The sequence below is a fragment of the Lygodium microphyllum genome, chromosome 22 (assembly GCF_053477565.2).
Source record: "Lygodium microphyllum isolate KBCC chromosome 22, Lygodium_microphyllum_v1.1.10, whole genome shotgun sequence".
Taxonomy (NCBI): domain Eukaryota; kingdom Viridiplantae; phylum Streptophyta; class Polypodiopsida; order Schizaeales; family Lygodiaceae; genus Lygodium; species Lygodium microphyllum.
The window spans coordinates 61393979-61413116 of record NC_141156.1 but is presented as its reverse complement, the minus strand read 5'-3'; positions in this window follow the sequence as shown (position 1 = coordinate 61413116).

The following is a 19138-nucleotide window of genomic DNA, read 5'->3' as shown; positions in this document are numbered from 1 at the left end:
ATGATGTCTCTGGTCCACTAAGAGTGTGTGATTCTTACCTTTCAGCACGCACATGAGTGTCATGATCATCATCATCATCTAATGCATCACCACTAGATACATACCAACTGCTCATTTAATCAAACATGACATCCATACTCACTCTGAACTTACATGTGACAGGGTTATAACAGCGATACCCTTTCTGCTCTAAAGAGTATCCAATAAAAACACATTTTTCTGCCTTTGGATCAAGCTTCTTCCATAGCTTATCTGGCACATGAACGTATGCAACATAGCCAAATACCTTCAAGTGCAATACATCAAGCTTCTTGCCAGTAAAGCATTCTTCAGGAGACATCCCATGAATTGCAACTATGGGAGTTCTATTCATAATATAAACAGCAGTATGAACAGCCTCAGACCAAAAATGCTTAGGCATATTCTTTTCAGCCATCAAGGTGCGTGCAACTTCTGCAATATGCCTGTTTTTCCTTTCTGCAACCCCATTTTGCTATGGGGTATACCTGCATGTGAACTATCTCTTTATCCCATGAGACCTCAGAAAATCACTGAACTCATTCGAGAGGTACTCTCACCCTCCATCTGACCTCAAGCACTTTACTTTCAAAGCTTGTTTCTCTTTCAACTGCAGCCTTGAAAGTTCTAAAGTGCTCAAACGTTTCACTCTTTTCCTTCATAAAATATACCCACAGCTTTCTAGAACAATCATCAATGAATGTGACAAAGTATGAACTGCCTCCAAGAGATACATTTTGTGTAGGCCCCCAAATGTCTGTATGCACAACATCAAGGATATTTCTGCTTACATCTCTGTCATGTGAAAAGGGTTATCTTGCCTGCTTACCAAATTGATATGCTTCGCATACCTTATGAAATTTTGCAACTCTAAATGTAGGCAAACCTGTAATAACCAACCCTTTGGACTTCATTAATTTCAGCCTTTGTACATTTGCATGTCCAATACGTTTGTGCCAAATTTCAATATCTGCAACAACACCTTTTCCTTTAGCATATATAGCAGCATTCATAGTAGGAATTCCAGCATCCAGAGTAAATATACGTCCAACTCTACTTTACTTTGCAACCAACCTGCACTTGTCATTGAAGTCTTCTACAAAGCAGCACTTTGCATTAAATTTGACTTGCAGCCCTTGCTCTACCATCTGACCGACTAACACCAAGTTATTTGTAATAGATGGCACATGTAATACATCTGAAAGACTCTTTTTCTTACCATCATGCAAGGACAAGGAAACTTTTTCAATGTGTGAAATTGGGTGGCATGAATCATCACCCCTCTGCACATAACCTGCATTTTGCAAATCCTGCATCTCTCCAAACCATTCTGCATGGCTGCTCATATGATTGGATGTACCTGAATCAACATACCAAACATCATCATGTGTTCCCTTTCCTGTAACAGCATTCAACATATACTGCATAACAAACAGACGTTCATTTCTATCTTTATTCTGTCATGAAGACGATGCATAGTTTCCTTGCTGCAACTTACCACTGCGAATACCATTTTTCTTAGCATAACATTGGGCTGCAATATGACCTGTTTTGCCACAATAGTGACACACAATACCAAAGTTGTTAAAACCTCGGTTCTGCCATCCACTTCTTCCTCTAAAGCTCCCCTTGCCTCTAAAGTTACCACGACCTCTTGAGACCTGCATATCGCCACATTGTTGATTCAATCTATTTTGTTGGTTGTCACTACCACGTCCTGTACCACGGCCTCTTGAAGAGAACCTGCCACGTCCCCTTCCTGAACTGGAGTAGAAAGCTTGGACCTGTTCACCATTTTTTTCAGATGTCTCACTCTGCATGTTGATCTCTTCAGTGATCATAAGGGAGACCAACTCATCGAAATCTGGAAATGGCTTTCTGACATATACGGAAGTTTCAAAAGACTTCCAAGCCTTTTCATTGTTTAGTCCACCCAAGGTAGACGACACCAAATCATCATCATTAGACATTGCATCAATCACTGCCAAGGCATCTGCAATGCTCCTTACCTTCAGTGCATACTCATTGATAGACATCTTCCCTTTCTTCAATGTATTCAACTCTTACTTGAGTTGAATCATTTGTGCCTTTGTATTTATGGAAAACATACTTTCAAGTATGGTCCAAGCTGCATATGAATTCTCTGCATTTCTAATATGTCCCAGCATATTATTGTCAATTATTGCAGACAATCAATACATGACGTTTTTGTCTTTTGCATTCCATTCCTTTCGTGCCTTTGTCTCTTCTGTAGTTGGAGGATCACTCACCTCCTGCTCCTTTTCTTTACCTGAAACAAACTCGTAGAGACCTTTTCCAATAAGGAAGTTTGTGACACGGAACTTCCATGAAGGGTAGTTGTTCTTGTCGAGCTTCTCAATGATGGGGCTTCCACTGTTCTTTGCCATTATCACAAAACTACTACCAAACAGTAAGTAAATCTTCTACAACCCTCGACATGTAGTGCACAGCAATACACCAGACAGCCTTGTTCACTGTCTGCTCAACAATACATGCAATTTGTAACCTGTTTGCAGATAAACCTTATTTTTGCTTCCTGCAAATACCTCAAGAATTATAGATTCACAATCTGTAACCTGCGCACCCACTTTCGGTCAAAACAGCTGAAATCACAGTGTATCCTGAAACTGTTGTTCGCAACCTTGCGGCTCTAAAACGAGGCCTGAAACGGCCTCAGATGCCCAAAATAACTGCGATAAAGCCCTAAAGGGCCTATCAGCAGAATACACAACGCCCTTCGCGCACACCAAATCTCACTGCAATCTGAGATTTTTGCTCTGTCGTGCTTCCGGTGCCTCCACATGCACTATCCAAGAGAAAGAGTGGAAGGATGGGAGAGCTTCTTGCCCATGGCTTGCTTGCTCGAACCTTGCTTCTTCTCCTTCACTTCAGCCTTCAAAATCAGCCTCTATCAGTGGCGCGGCTCTGATACCATGTCAAGAATCGCGTAGTGGGAGGACTTGCTCAAGATGCCGCGCCAAACACACACAGAATGCACAAGGAGAAGCTCACTCAAGAGACAAGAAGAGAGATGGAGGCCAAAATGTTTTCTTGCTGATTTCTTCTTCTTCTTCCACACTCTTTACAATGTACACAAAGTATAGATAAGATACAATATAAAGGAAAGTGGCCTACTAAGTCAAACAATGCATAACCGACTACACTAGTCGATTGGCGCTATAACTATGCATGTAAATAGGTGTAACAACCTAAATATAATAAGTAATGAGTCAGTGGCCATGTGAGAGCCATAATGACCACCGACGTACTAAGTGTAGAAGTGTGGACCCATCTAACCAAGCAGTCCATCATCAATATCCGCATGTGTTGAGCTTGTCATCTCAACAAAGCCAGTATCATTGAAGACACAAAGATACCAGATTTGATTAGGCTAATTAGCAGTCTCGTGGAGCTTGAAGTCACCAATATGTTAGGAGCTAGTACAAATCAAGGAGATGACCAGCTAGACTTGGGAGAATTCCCGATCAAAATCCAGCAGATGGTAGGACAATATGATGTGTTAGCCAGTACAATGCGCCACGATAGGCCAGCAAAGAGGAGACCATCACAGACCTCGAGGAGGAGAGAAGATTGGTTAGGAAGGTGCTACAGAGCATAACAACCTATAACCACGAGCAAAGGGCTAGGAAACTGCATATGGACATAAAAGTGTGAGAAGTCCAGTACATCCTTGCTCTAGCTAGTAGAAATAGGAAAGGACCTAACACAAAGAGGGAGTGAGAACTAGAAGCTTTTGATCGAGCTTGTTACCAAGTTACTCATAGGCAATACAATTGCCGAGAAAAGCGTAGCAGTACTAGCAACCTCATTGCTTGGGGCCAAGGCTTCAAGAGCCAGTCCAAGATCCCTACGATAGCCAAGTAGTTGGATAAGTACCATCCTAGCAATGACCCATATAGTTTTGTAGAGCAGTTCAAGAGCAGGTTTGCAAATCCAATGGTCTCACGGACCTTGCCCGATGTTCCTAAGCATTTGGGCTTTGCTTAGGAAACAAGGGTAGAACTTGGTACACTAGCTTTGACGCAATAGAGTGGAACAATTTCAACTACCTCAAGGATCTCTTTATCATGAGATTCTTTGAGGCAAGGTACTCAGACAACCTCATAGTCTGATTGATGAACGTTAGTCAAAAGGACAAAGAGGACATAAGGGACTATGTTCCCATGTGCAGAGTCTCTTTAAGAGAATCCCATTTAACAAACGACCCAACGAAGAATGAGTGGTCTCTACGGTGTATATCAATGAGATCCTGAACGAAGAGCTTTACAAGGCCTTAGCAAGCAACTTCAGCCTATAGAGAGATGTTCTAGCTAGGGTTTTCGATGAAGCCATAAGAGTGGATGACTAGCTCAAGGAGAGGAGCTCTAAGAGCTTAACTTAAGATAGCACTAGTTCTAGATGCTGGGAGAGAGAGATGCTACATCTAGTGAGCGATCAACCCCTAGCACCCAAGACAAGGGGAAGAGCATAGATCAAAGCCAAGAGGAGATGACTGAGATGAATATGGAGATAGAAAGGCTACAAGAAATGGTGAGGAGATCAATGTGTCCACACATCCAATGCATGCATTGTGGTGGCAACCACCTCCCAGTGAAGTGTCAACACCCTAGATCCAGGCAGTAGGTTCGGCCATGATGCCATGCATTGCATGCTACTAAGAAAATTTATGTATGACCAGTAGTATAACCCACCATACCTAGGGAATAGGCCACCAAATTTCTTTGGAAGGGGAGTCTCATTAGCTCTCCCAACACCCAATGGTGCAGAACCAGCTATTCCTAGGATGAAAATCAATCCAACAAGCATACCTATGCCACTAAGACCCTTCATAACCCACCCACCAAGCGATGCTCCATTACACTATGTGGAGGAGCCAAATGACAACAAGGATTTGTACATAAACCCTTATGTCATCTCATATAATGAAGAGGGCAATACAATCCTCATGGGGACTACCAACCAGTGCCAGTGATGGCATTAGGAAGAGATAGGGATACAGGCTTTGGGGGGCAAACCCAAGAACTTGCGGTCACCCAGGCCATATCTCCTTGCGCTGCCCCAAACAGGAGTAAGCTAATTGAGAACAGGCCAATCTTAGGTGCCCAAAGTGTGAAATCACTCACTTTTTTGCCAAATTCCCTAGACAGAAGCTACTCTCTAGTCCAAAAACAAGCCATCAGTACCATTGGGGATGTTTGGAGTTGAGACATTTGATAGAGAGGATACACCTATCCGTTACACATCATGACTTGAAGGAAGTCTGCCTGGACCCAGAAATCTAGACGCATCCTTGATTAGGGAAAAAGAGGCGTAGGTGAAGGAAGAAGAGGATAGAGGCCAAGGTCATGCTTAAAATGGAGAGTGCTATGACACTACCCATAGGAAAGAAAGTCATTGATACAGAGGCAGCAACATTTGCTCCAAAGACGACGGAGAAAGGGATTGGTAAGGTAGGGGAATACCCCAATCCAAAACACTAGCTCATAGCCATAGACAAGGTCAAGGAGTGGGTGAAAGAGGCCTAATAACACTTGAAAGATATTGAGCCCATCCTTGTGGATGAAATCGATGAGATCTCTAGCTTAAGCACATCGATTTCACTTGCAAGGGTAAAATCAAGAGACATATCGACACCACGGGAAGTACCACAGAGACGGAGTTTAGATGCTATGGGCCAGTGAACTAGCCAAGGCCAATGGCCAAGAAGTGCTGAATTGGGAGAGACACAGGCAGTTGATAACCTCCTTGCTACATTAGTGACAACCCCTATGACTTTTTCTTTGGGAGATCTACTTAGGCAGTCCCAAGTGTGGCAAGGGTTGAAGCAGTGGGTTGAAGGACCAATGGAGCAAGGGGCAATTGACTTACATAATCATGATGTGGTAATTCAGATACTCAATCTAACACTACACTCAGTGCCCAAGTCACTACACATGAATGCTTTTTGGGAGGGTATAGAGATGCATGCACTCTTACCAATCCTAGCATTAGGAGATGCCACACGAAAAGGCATCATGGACACAGGGGCATGAGTCAATGTGCTTAGCCATGCAATACTCCCCCAGGCTTGGGGTAACCCACCTATTAAGAATGCTAGGTTTAATGTTACACTAGAAAATGGAATGAAGGTTAGGCCATTCAGAGTGTTGAAGAACTAGTCATTGAAGATCATAGGTGTCCAGTTTTCTGTGAACTTCATTGTCATGAAGGGAGTGGGGACTACGGCATCCTCCTAGGTCTGACCCTAGATGAGGAATGCACATCATAGAGGACTGGGGCAATGGTCTAATCTTATTAGGAAACCAAACGAAAGTAGTGAGATTGGAGATGGATACCCAGAAGACCACTTCAGTCCACTTGGACACCGTTTTTGCCATGCTGAAGGGCAATGCGCAAGTAAGGAACTCTTGGAGGCCACTCACAAAGTATATCCCTTTCCCAAAGGATAAGCAATATTGGATGCATGTACTTGCTACAATCAATTTTCCATTCTTAGATGAGGAAGAGGAATACAAGCAAGCTGCAAAGACCGTGAGAGTTCCCAAGAAGGAGCCTACAGTGCCACTCTGCATGATGGCTAGAAGATCTCGCAGTTGATCCAAACCTGTCACATTCCATGTCCCTAGCAATAGGCTAGAACTCCACAAGGTCTTGGAGTACCTGACATCTAGTTAGCCAGAAACCATGGCGCTAACTTGAAACCTCTCAAGGATCTGGGGCAATGGTCTGATCTTATTAGGTAACCAAACAGAAGTAGCGAGAGTGGACATGGATACCTAGAAAACCACTTCAATCCACTTGGACATCATTTCTGCCATGCTGAAGAGCAATGCGCAAGTAAGGAACTCTTAGAGGCCACTCACAAAGTATATCGCTTACCCAAAAGATAAGTGAGATTGGATGCATGTATTTGCTACAATTGATTTTCCATTCTCAGATGAGGAAGAGGAACACAAGAAAGGTACAAAGAAAGTGAGAGTGCCCAAGAAGGAGCCTAGAGTGCCACTCTACATCATGGCCAGAAGATCTCGCACTCGATCCAAGCCTGTCATGTTCCATGTCCCTAGCAATAGGCTAGAACGCCACAAGGTCTTGGAGTACCTAACATCTAGTTAGCCAGAAACCATGGCGCTAACTTGAAACTTCTCAAGGATCTCTTGGACGAACCCAAGTGGAGGTGGACAAAGATGCACAATCTCAACTTGATGTACCATTGGGACCTAGTGAACCAATGAGAAAGAAAGAGAGCATCGAGGCTTAGGACATGAAAAGTATTCAGATGAGGAGAGTTTAGATGATGATTATTAAGACTGCTATTCCAGGAACGAAGATAGTAAAGAGGAGGACACTAAAGAGGAGACTGGCAAGGTAGATCTCGAAGCCCCAGATGGAGAGGGCATAGGCTTCTTCAATGGGAGCCGCATTAGGAAGTGTTACCCCCCATGCATCCATTGAACAAGCCTCCCATGCTAGAGCCCCCTATGAAAGTCCAAGTCGCAACATTAACAAAAATTGAGGAAGAAGATGAGGAGGCAGTGGCACTCGCCTACCTGTGCATGACTGTCACTACCCAACAAACACATACATTTGATGTACTTATCAATGAGGATGCTGATTTTAATATCTTGACTCATGATCATTGGGCTCAAATTGGAAGACCACAGTTACATCCCAATAATGCCAAACTTAGCCCATATGAGGGTTGATCATATTATGCACATCTGGGAAAGTGCAAGATTGTAGTCTTTATCGAGCCTAAAAGCCTACCAATGATATTTTATGTGCTGTTGAATGCGAAGGATGCACATACATAATCACTATTAGGACATACATTTAAAGAGTAGACACTTTGTAATGTTGACTACTAGTCACAGCGCATTCATCTAGCCATCGACAACATATGTATAGTCATGGCTTTTAGTAAGGGCAATGCGGCTCCATCAAAGCTTGCAAAGCCACCGGGTAGAGCAACCCACCACCAAGCCTAAGGAGGGGGATCATAACTCGTCACAACCCACCAAACCTCAAAGCCCAAAAACTGTTGAAATCAAAGCTAAGGCCCTTGAAGTAGGCACACACAACCTCACAACGCTAGAAACTCACACCCAAGAGTTAGAAGGCCACAGAATAGGTGATACATGTGAAGAGGAATGGTCAAGATGTAATGGGTTCCCAAAACCTTTGCAAGTGCATGGCTATTACGAGGGCAACGCCTGGATATGGGTGCCTAAAGCCAAAATTGTTAAGGGCACTACTCAAGTGCCACCCTCAAACCCATCTATGCAAGATCAAATAGTAGTTAAGGAAGCAAGGCCCCAAGAGACCCTCATACCCAAGCTTGCAAAGCCCATAGCTACTAAACCCATAGAGCCCAAGATCACTAAGCCACCGGCACTACAACAAGTCCATCGACCAAAACTATAGCCGACTCCCATTGACTCAACCACCCCCAAGAAGCCTAGTAACCCAACTACTTCTCAAGCTGAGCGTAGTACATCCCCTAAGCCGCAAGCCCAACCCATGGTCCCTAAGGATGCCATTACTCCTAAGGACCCATGGGGATCGGCCACTAGAAAATCCCTTGTCTGGCTCATTTTGACCCTACTTGTGAGTAGGTTTTAAGCCATCCTACGAACGAAGATCGATCCTCAAGTTGGCTAAAGACCTAGTTGAAAACATAGGAGATGACCTGGTCACCTGCATCAAAGTGCTTAGATGCCACTTTCACCCTACTTGCTAAGAGCTATGAGTGCTTAGACCTAGGTCTACTTGATGCATCCTTAATGTCTGATGTCCGCTCCTTGCCATGCACCAGGGAGGAATATGAATTCGTGATGGTAAAAAACCCCATGGTTATGGAGGAATTGATTGCCAATGCAAGATATCTTGAGACCAAGCCCTTAAATAATGGCTAATCACCTCCTATAGGAAGAGTAGAGTCACTGCCCTTTGCAAGCTAGCCAATAATGACTCGTCCTTCTTACACAAGTGATATGCTCTCTGACTTCAGTGGGAACAAGAATACTGCCAAATCATGACCAATGGTAAGCATAGCAATGCATCATTAAGACCTCCGAGTATGATCCTGCTTACGTAGCTCCTACGTCTTTTAGGTTATTGGCCATCACTCACAATCAATCATTGGAAGATCATGTCATGAGCCACCCTTACCTAGATCGAATCCTTACTAAAGAAGAGCTACACATTTCTAGAGTAGGATTGACTCTAGTGATCTTACCATTGATGTACTCACGTATAACACACATGTAGGCATCAGACCTCACGATATGGAGGACTGCTATGCTCAGCTGGAATATAACCCACAATTCTATGCCTAGCTTTTGCAAGGTAATGTCCTACCCATGCTCGCTTAAATGCCCTTAACCCTTTGCTCTCCAATCCTAGGAAAGATTCAAATCATTCCCAAGGGAGGGAGGGGGTAAGGTGGAAAGGAAACAAGCATAAAAAGAAAATTGGAAAAGAAGAAAACAATCATGCCTTGAACGTCAACCAATGTTTAAAGGACAAGACTCAGAATGTGGAAAATTTTATCATGGATATTTTTGAACCATCTGGATTGCTTGAAGCGGAAGTTTTACTCTATACTTAAGCGTTTCACATTCTTAAGAGTTTTCATGTATGTTTATCTACCTCCTTGTGGAAGTTGACTCAAGAAAACTAATGGTGAGCTATGATATATGACATGAACCTAAAATGGTAGGGCAAGATAAAAGTGGAAAGCTCCCATTCACAAAGGAAGAGCAAGCAAAGTATGGCTTGATGGTAGAAATGAGGGGCTTTAGCCCGTTCACATTCAAGCATACCCCAAACCTAGAAGATGCCATCATGGATGAGCCAGCCGTAAAACATCTCGTGGATAAGTGCAGTCTATAGAAGTATCTAGAGAAGGTTAGGTAGGCTGTTGATTACAACAAGCGCGCAAAATTTCCGAGGAGCTTCAATGCTAAAAGAAACTATGGCACGGTGATGGTAAGAAGAGGAGAAGAAGCCCGCCAAGTAGAGGTGGAGTTGAACCCTGCTTGCACAATGGTGGAGAAGGCCCTAGTTTAGCCAACAGGACTGAGAAATGCCCAAGGAGGGATGTGTATAACATGTTGGGGGTGAACAAGGCTGTCGTGTGCACAATTGATGGGATAATCTTGGTGGACATCCCAAACCCTGAAATTAAAATGCAAGCAAAGATGGTTCATGCCATCTTCTCCCGTCAAAGATACAACGCCCTTATGAACAGAATCGGGGTACCATTGCTGGAAAGCATTACATCTAGATCCCCAGATGAGGTGGACCCAAACACAATGACTAACCCTTTCCATGGCATTCTCAGAGACAAACTCAAGAGAATTCTCACAAGAATCTCCAACAACATCAGGCAACACATTAAGTTCATAGTTCTCATTCAAGTACCCAACTGTCCAACCCCTTTCACCTTCTACCTCACACACTCTTTCAAACTCGTTTCCCTTAACATCAGCAACTTCACAAACAAAATCCTCTCCTGGGCTCCTCAAACCATCATCAACCAACTCACAAGACTCGCAAAGTCAACAAAAACACCCCAAACATCACAACAACAAAAGTCAGATTCCATAACCTCCAAACTCTCTTGATCAACACCTACATTCAAAAACTCACTACAATACTCAACTACATCAACTTCATCAGGAAACAAATCCGAAACATTAACTTCATTATTAAATCTTTCAATTTATAAGCCCTCCCTCTCATAGTCTTCTAAGAACCTCCAAAAATCCTCCTCAATACTCTCTTCATCTTGCAAACACTCATATCTTTCATCAAGACTTTCTCGACTCTTTTGTCTCTCCCCATCTCCCTCAAGATTTACTAACTCCACTACAATAGATGACACCTCTTGAATAGAATCACTTTCTGAACTCTCATCCTTATTATCATCTTCTTCAAAACTATCACTCTCGTCCTCCTCTTCTTCTTCTTCTTCACTATCATCCTCATTCACCAATTCTTTTCTCGAAGATATATCAATTTTCTTTGCTACTCCTCTACGATCATAAATTGTTATGATTCCTTTTCCCAATCTTGTATTGCTCCTATCTTCCTACGCCATGGTTTGTCCAAAATAAGCAAAAAAACTTCCCAACCTTGATGGATGACAATCCATTTTCATAGACACACCATAAATCTTAACTTCCAAATTCTGAATGATACCTAAGCATCTCACTTTAGCATGATTAGCAAGCTTGATTTGAAACTTAGTTCCTTCTACAACTCGAAGTCCAAACTACTTTACACAAGCCTCAGTAATCGTACTAACTTGTACTCCTTCATCCATATATGCATCTCCCATATTCTAATTCTTATACCAAGCATCAACAATAGGACAAATTTCGAGTAACTCCTCTATACGCAAAACTCTCACTATTCCTTTCTTTCTTTCCTTATACTTCGGATTCCTACAAGTCTTCCATTTCCTCCTCTTTCACTTCCTAAATTGTCTTAGCTGGTTTGATCTACAAGTTCTCCACTTCTTCTTCCCAAATGTCTTCCTCACAATGCTTCTAACCTCATGTTTTGCATTTGACCCGATAATTGATCCTCAACCTCTAGAGCTAATTGAGCATTTTGTCTTGCCAAAATCTGAAAATTTTGTCTATCCCCTTGCCAATTTTGATCTCTATTTTCTATATTTGGTGTTCTAAATTGTTCTCTTTTTTTATTTTTCTTTATTTTTCTATGGCAATCAACACTATTCCTCAAAGGTACTCGGTTTCTTATTTTCTAATTTTGTTCTTACCTCTCCCTACAATTTTTCTACAAAATATTTTATTTTCAATATTTCAGGTGCTCTCTCTCCTGGGCATAGAAATGTGTTCCGATGATCCCAAAGTCGACTGTACTCTAAAGCAAAAAATTCTATGGTCTGGTCTTCCTTTTTTTGAAAATTTTCTATTTTTCTCCCAAGGTCCTAAGAAGTTTCTTGGAGTTTCAGAGTTGAGTCATTCACTAGATGATGCATCCAAGCTCCAATTTTTCGAGGGATCATTGAGGATCCTCTCCTATATCCTACCATGAAATTCAGAGAAAGAACTGGCCATCAGAAAATAGTCTCAAGCAAGAAATCAATCCACAAATCACAAAGTCAAAACTTTTTCGGTACTCCTCAATGTGGGCACCAAAAAAGAGATGCTTAACGAGTGGGGTTTGAAGACAAGTGTCTTACACAACCTAAAAACAAGACAATAAGGAATGCCGGTTGGAAAATTGACTTTGTCGATGTTCAACACAAAAAGAAAATTTTCAAAGTTCAACAACCACAACACAACCACCACACCAACACTAACAAACAACTATGTCTCTTGTAGTTTCAAAAACATTGAAAATACCCACCAGGTAGAGCATCAAACACAAATTTCGAGAAAAAAAGAGTTACATAAAGTCCTTATACCTTGTTGAAATTTGTTACAACACTTCAAAGATTTAACATCAACACTTCAAAGCTTCAACATCCAAGTTTATTTAACACTTCAATCAACACGACAAGACTCCACTCTCTTGCGTGCAACCTAAAGGGAGAAGCCCAAGTGAAAGCATGAGCAAGCAAAAGCAAGTGAGATGTGAGCTATGATAGAGAGAGAGAGAGAGAGAGAGAGAGAGAGAGAGAGAGAGAGAGAGAGAGAGAGAGAGAGAGAGAGACTTAAGATGTGGGAACTCCAACAGTCACAATGTGTGACTAGTCTTCCCTTAATTCAAATGTCATTGAAAGAATAAAGAACGAAGTGACAATGATGGGCACCGCTGCCTGCAGTGTGCTTGTGCAGGTACTGTTAGTGTAGTAATATACAGATAGCCAGGCACAAGCATCTTTATCCCCAACCACCTCCCACTTAAATGTGAATATTCCTCCAGTGAAGAGGGAACAAGAAAAAAAAAAGACAAAGTACAATGTGTACATAAAGTACAGCAAGATGAGGAATAGAGGTCATCTCATTCAACGCCCATCAACTTCCTAAGGAAGGAAAAATGCTTTGTTGAGAGACTTTTCATGAGCAAATATGTAATATTTTGGTCAGTTGAGATCATGACAAGATCAACAGACTTGTCTTCAACGACCTCTCTGATAAAGTGATACCACACCACCTCAATGTGCTTCATCTTCGCATGGAAGACCGGATTCTTGACTAAGTGGATAGGACTCATAGAATCTGAATGTAGTGTAGGGACCATGTCAATTATACCAAGGTTTAAAAAAACCTCCTTGCAAGCCTCAGTGGTTGCAACATACTCAACCTTTATGGTAGAGAGGACCGTGCATTTTTGCACCTCAGACATCCAAGAAATGGCAACCCCAACAAAGGCAAACACATAGCCAAATATGGATTTCCTATTGTTTGCATATCCTGCATAATCAGAGTTAGTGTGTCCCACAACTCTTGTATCGTGGCCACCATAACATATGCACATATATGCTATTCCCTTCAAGTACCTCATGATACCCTTGACGATAGCCCAATGCTGCCTACCAAGTGTAGCCATATAGTGTGCCACAACTCCCACTGCAAAAGCTATGTCAAGTCGAGTGGATATCATGGCATACATCAAACTACTCACTACATATGTATCAGGAGTCTTGGCCATCTTGTCCTTCTACTAATCAGACACTACGGACAATCGCCCTTGCTCACCTTCACATGGAAAGGCAAAGGACAACCAATAGGCTTAACATCCTACATATGAAACCGCTCAAGGACCTTATGGACATACTTCTTCTATGACAAGTAAAGGAGCCCTTGAGAGCGGTCACACGTAATGCGCATCCCAAGAATATGTGAGGCATGTCCCATGTATTTCATCTCAAAGCTCTTCTTGAGGTGACTTTTCAAAGCATCCAGCTCATCTTCAAGAGCTCTCCCAACAATCAACATGTCATCCACAGTGTCAAAATCAAAAGGCTGCCATCTTGAGCCTTCTTGTAAAAACAGGGATCCATATCATTGCGTGTATAGCCCTATGAATTCATAAAAGCATCAAACTCGTGGTACGATTCTCTAAGTGTCTACTTAAGGCCATAAAGGCTCTTTCTCAATTTGTGCACTAGGTGTTTCTTTCCTTTTTCCTCAAAGCCTTTAGGCTACTGCATATGAATCTCCTCATGCAAGTCCCCATATAAAAAAGCCATCTTAACATCCATCTAATAAAGGTCTAGATCTAACTAAGCAACTAATGCTAGTGCCAAGCGTAGGGTAGTAATCTTGACTACAAGAGAAAAGACTTCCTCAAAGTCAACACCATACTCTTGTTTAAAACCTTTAGCAACCAAACTAGCCTTACAAGCAGGCCTGGGGAGTTCGTGGATGCTCTTCAACTTGTATACCCACTTACATAGCAATGCATACTTTCCACTAGGCAAAGGAACCAACTCCCATGTATGATTTTTCTGTAAAGAGTCAAACTCTAGCTGCATGGCCCTCCCCCAAGAGTGACTATCACCACAACCCATGGCCTCATCATAGGTGAGAGGCTCACCTGCATCTGTCACCACCACATAATCAATGAAGGGCTCAAACCGCTTAGGAGAACGTTTGGCTCTAGCAAAGTGTCTCAAGGCAGACTGAGGAGCCTCCACATTATGTCTAACATCATGGTCATGGGCCTCTGGAGCATCAAATGCTACAACTGCAGGCTACATGCTATCTAGCTAGCTGTACTACAAGAGGAGAAGGCTTCTCCTAAAATATAACCCTATGTATCTCGACTATCCGCTCAAGCTGTTTATGTATCTTTTTATTATGAAAAACTACATCATGACTACGGATGACTTTCTGAGGTTGTGGATCCCATAGGTGATAGCTTATCTCACCTATATCCCCATAACCAAGACAGATGCATTTTATGGACTTAGGATTCAACTTTGTGCATTTGTCATTGGATACATGGCAGAAAGCCTCACAACCAAGACACGCAAATGAGTATGGAGGTTTTCCAGACCACACCTCGGCAATCTAAAAGTTAATAGTACTGCAAGGAGATCGATTGATTAAGTGTACAACAATAGTCACTACCTCAATCCAAAACCGTTGTGATAAGCCTACCTAGCTAAGTATACTATGGATCCTTTCATGTATTGTCATGTTCATGCACTCAACCATACCATTTTGGGGTGGGATGTACAAGGCAGTCAATTGGTTCTTAATACCCCTCTCGTCACAAAACTACTCAAAGGCTTCAAAGACATACTCACTCCCATTATCGGATTGTAGGCATTTTAGCCTATACTCAGACTAGTTCTCAACCAATGTAAGCCAATACTGAAAGATAGCCAAAACATTAGATTTTAGCTTTGTGGGATATGCCCAAACCTTATGTTGAGTAATCATCAATGAATGTGACAAAGTACTTCACACCTCCTAACGACTGACAGGGCATAGGTCTACAAACATTAAAATGAATAAGAGCCAAAGGCTTACCATGCACAAAGTGCCAGACTTCTTATGTGTATTGCATGTCTACCTGCCATACAAACAATGATCACATAACTCAAAACATTTATAGTCAAGGGACAAAAGATACTGCAAACAAGTATTTTCGTTCCCTTTAAGGGCATGTGCCCAAGGTGACGATGCCAAAGAGATACATGTGAAACTGCAACCACAAACAAAATATGATCTACGAATCCAAATACAACCAAGGGATATAAAGTACCAAACTTGGTACCACGTTCCAAAAAAAGGTTCCCATGGGTGATCTTTCAAGAAAAATCTCCAAAGGAAACAAAGTAACCCTCGTCATCTAGTGTGCCAGTAGAGATAAGACTCGATACATGTCAAACATTATGCAAAGTAAACATATTGCCTAAACCAAATTGCAGCCAGATATCACCAATACCAACTATCTGCAATTCCAATTCATTCCTCAAATAAATAGATCCAATCATACTACAATAGAAGTGGAACCGCTCTCTATGAGGGGACACATGAAATAAACCCCTTGAATCCATCAACCAACACTAAGTAAAACCAAGCGAGGCATCAGTCAGTTGTTGTGAATCATCAAAATAAAAAGCTGCAAGTATGTAACCATTATCAGAGTCATTACTACACTACATTGATCTCTTCAATCTTAACACTAGACTTAGCAAGGACAATGTTGCGATCATCAGACTTGTCCTACACTTTTCATTTGTCCTTTTCCTTGTGCTTGTCAACGCGCATTTTATGGCACTGCAGCCTAATATATCCTACTTTTCCACAATAATGGCATGTCAAATCACAAAACTTAGTGCGATACTTTCCATGGGACTTAGAATGAGACTTCTACAAGTCTCTACCATGGTGGTCATTCTTGCTCTTGCCATCATGGCGACCTTGAACGGTCACAATATGAGAAGTATGAGAAGCATCCACATTCTTCCTATTTGTCTCCTCTGTCAGAAGTGCATCCTCTATATCAGAAAATTTCAATCCATTCTCGGATATGTTTGCACACATAGTAGTACAAAATGTTTCCCAAGACTCATGCAGTGTGACCAACAAAAACAAAGTTGGAAGATTGTCCTTAAAGTCAATACTTTGCGATGACAACTAGCTAATGATAGTATGAAACTCGCTCAAATGCTAAGAAACATCGATATCTTCCTTCATATGAAGATCCATAAGTTGCTTTAGCCAATACATCTGAGAAGTAGGGCTCTACTTATCATAGAGATTACGGACTTTCTCCCAAAGATTCCATGCAAATTCCACATCTATAACAACATTATAATAAACATGCTTGTTGAGAGACAAGATCATTGTGGACGTGCAAAGCTCATCTAAGTCATCCCATGCATCTTGATATTGACCTTTCAGGCTTAATGCTCTTATATCCAACTTTTCAATGTTGAAAATGGCACTGTCATTTGAATGACCAGCCATATACTACATGAAAAAATGGCACAGTATAGACCAAACAGGCTACTATAATACATGCAAACAACCCCAAAACCACTGCCAAAACAAGTTGAAAACAAGAGATACTGAGCAAATAATGAGCTGTCCACAAACTATGACCAAAAGAGCATCAAATGGAGAGTGCTGCTCTCATAAATAATACAATAGTCTAGACATGCAAGCAGAAGTTAAAGTAGCTCAAGCTCAACTGCAAATAAAATCCAAAGCTCAATGTAACATCCAAGTGTCAAGGAAGTGGCTCCCACTGGAATAAAAGTCAAATGCCAGACAAGCAAACAAAGCTCAAATCCTCATGTGAGTGGCATCCAAGTATCCAAGATACATCAAGTACATAGTCAAGAGCATAAGACCCAATAAAAGCTTCAAGCTCATTAGGTCATAGAACTTTGAGGCATCCAATGAAGTAACTGACAACCAATGTCAAATATCTTGAGCTCAAATCAAATCTTAGATGCCTTCAATAGCATAACCAAGTATAGAGATTTAATGTCATGCATCAATATATTCAATAGAATGCCCGAATAGCATGAAAGAGCATTAGGCATAGAGTGTCCATGTTAAAGCATTAGGCATAGAGTGTCCATGTTAAAACATAGATATAGAGGCATCCCAAAAAGCATATACAAGCTCCAAACATTGAAGATATGGTTGTCCCTGTTTTATGATAGCATGTTGCCTTGTTTACCCAATTAATAGCAGAAGCTCAATGACTCAAAACCAATGCTCATCTCAATGTTAATGGTTAATGCTAGAAGAAGTGGTAAACAATGTCAAAGCCTTTATCTAATGCCAAGGAGTGGTTGAGCAAATACAAGTGCTTGAAAATGGCCATAGTTAAAAAAACGTAATTGTATTTCAAGCCTTGAATTTTAAGCTGAATACTCCCTAAAATAAGCTCAATGTGGGCTCAAGAATGCCCTAAGATAGCCCCAATAAGTCTTGAGAAGTCCTAGAGAAATAAGAGCTCAATATGAACCTCAAGAGATAGAGCTGGGGTTGCCAATGGTAAAACCCTATTGTAAGTAACTTGAATGAGAGTTGAAGCAATGCCAGATTGAGCTCAAGCTCACAGAGAAGAAGGCTCTAATACCAGTTGAAGGAAAAAGCCCAAGTGGAAGCACGAGCAAGCGGAAGCAAGCGAGATGTGAGCTATGGCAAATAGAGCAAGAGAATAAGAGAGAGACTCAAGATGTGGAAACTCCAACAGTCACAATGTGCAATTGGCCTTCCCTTTATTCAAATATCACTGAAAGAATAAAGAATGAAGTAACAATGATGAGCATCAACTGCCTACAGTGTACAAGTGTGAATATTGTCAATGTAGTAATACACGAGCAGCTAGGCACAAGTGCATTTACCCCCAACACAACCCTCCACTCTCCTCACACTAGATACAAACTTCAATATCAAAGGAAGGGCAAGGTCCCTATAACTTCTCTCTCCTTCCTTTATATAGTTTCTCCTCTTTAGAACATACATTGTGTTTTTGAAAAGCTAAAGCTTTTCTAATCGTTTCATACTTTCAATAAAGCTCTTTAAAGCTTTAATCATTTATGCAAACTAGAAAGCTTTAAGGCTTTTAAATCTTAAAAGCTTTTTAGCTTTTTGTCTATTTCTATCGCCACCTTCCGTGTTCGTATCTAATGCCGCCATCAACAACTACCATATCTACTTACACCTATTCCTAGTCTTCATCTTTACTGCCATGAACTTCAAAATTTGAAGATATGGATCTTTTCAATCTTTTGAAGAAAAACCTTCTACGACTTGATATAGTCTCTCTTTATGCTCAAATTATCTTTGGAGAAGACTATTCATTTCATGAGACTACTCTGACTCTTCAATCACTTCTTCCATATTTTCATATAGTTCTCGATATCCTCTTTTCAATTCCACATTCAAAGACTCCTTCATTGCCAACTTCGTCCTCAACTCATGAATCTTGCCTTTAGATACTTTCCACCCAATCTCCTCATTTTCTTCCGCTAAATGCAGCATTTTGCCATCAACATCTTTCCATTCTTAAGGATCGAGCCTTTTACATTATTTCCTCCTCATTTCTTTTCTTTAGACTTGGGCACATAAGCTCCATTGCATCATCCCCTCCATTTTTAGCAATTGTTGTTGAATGTTTA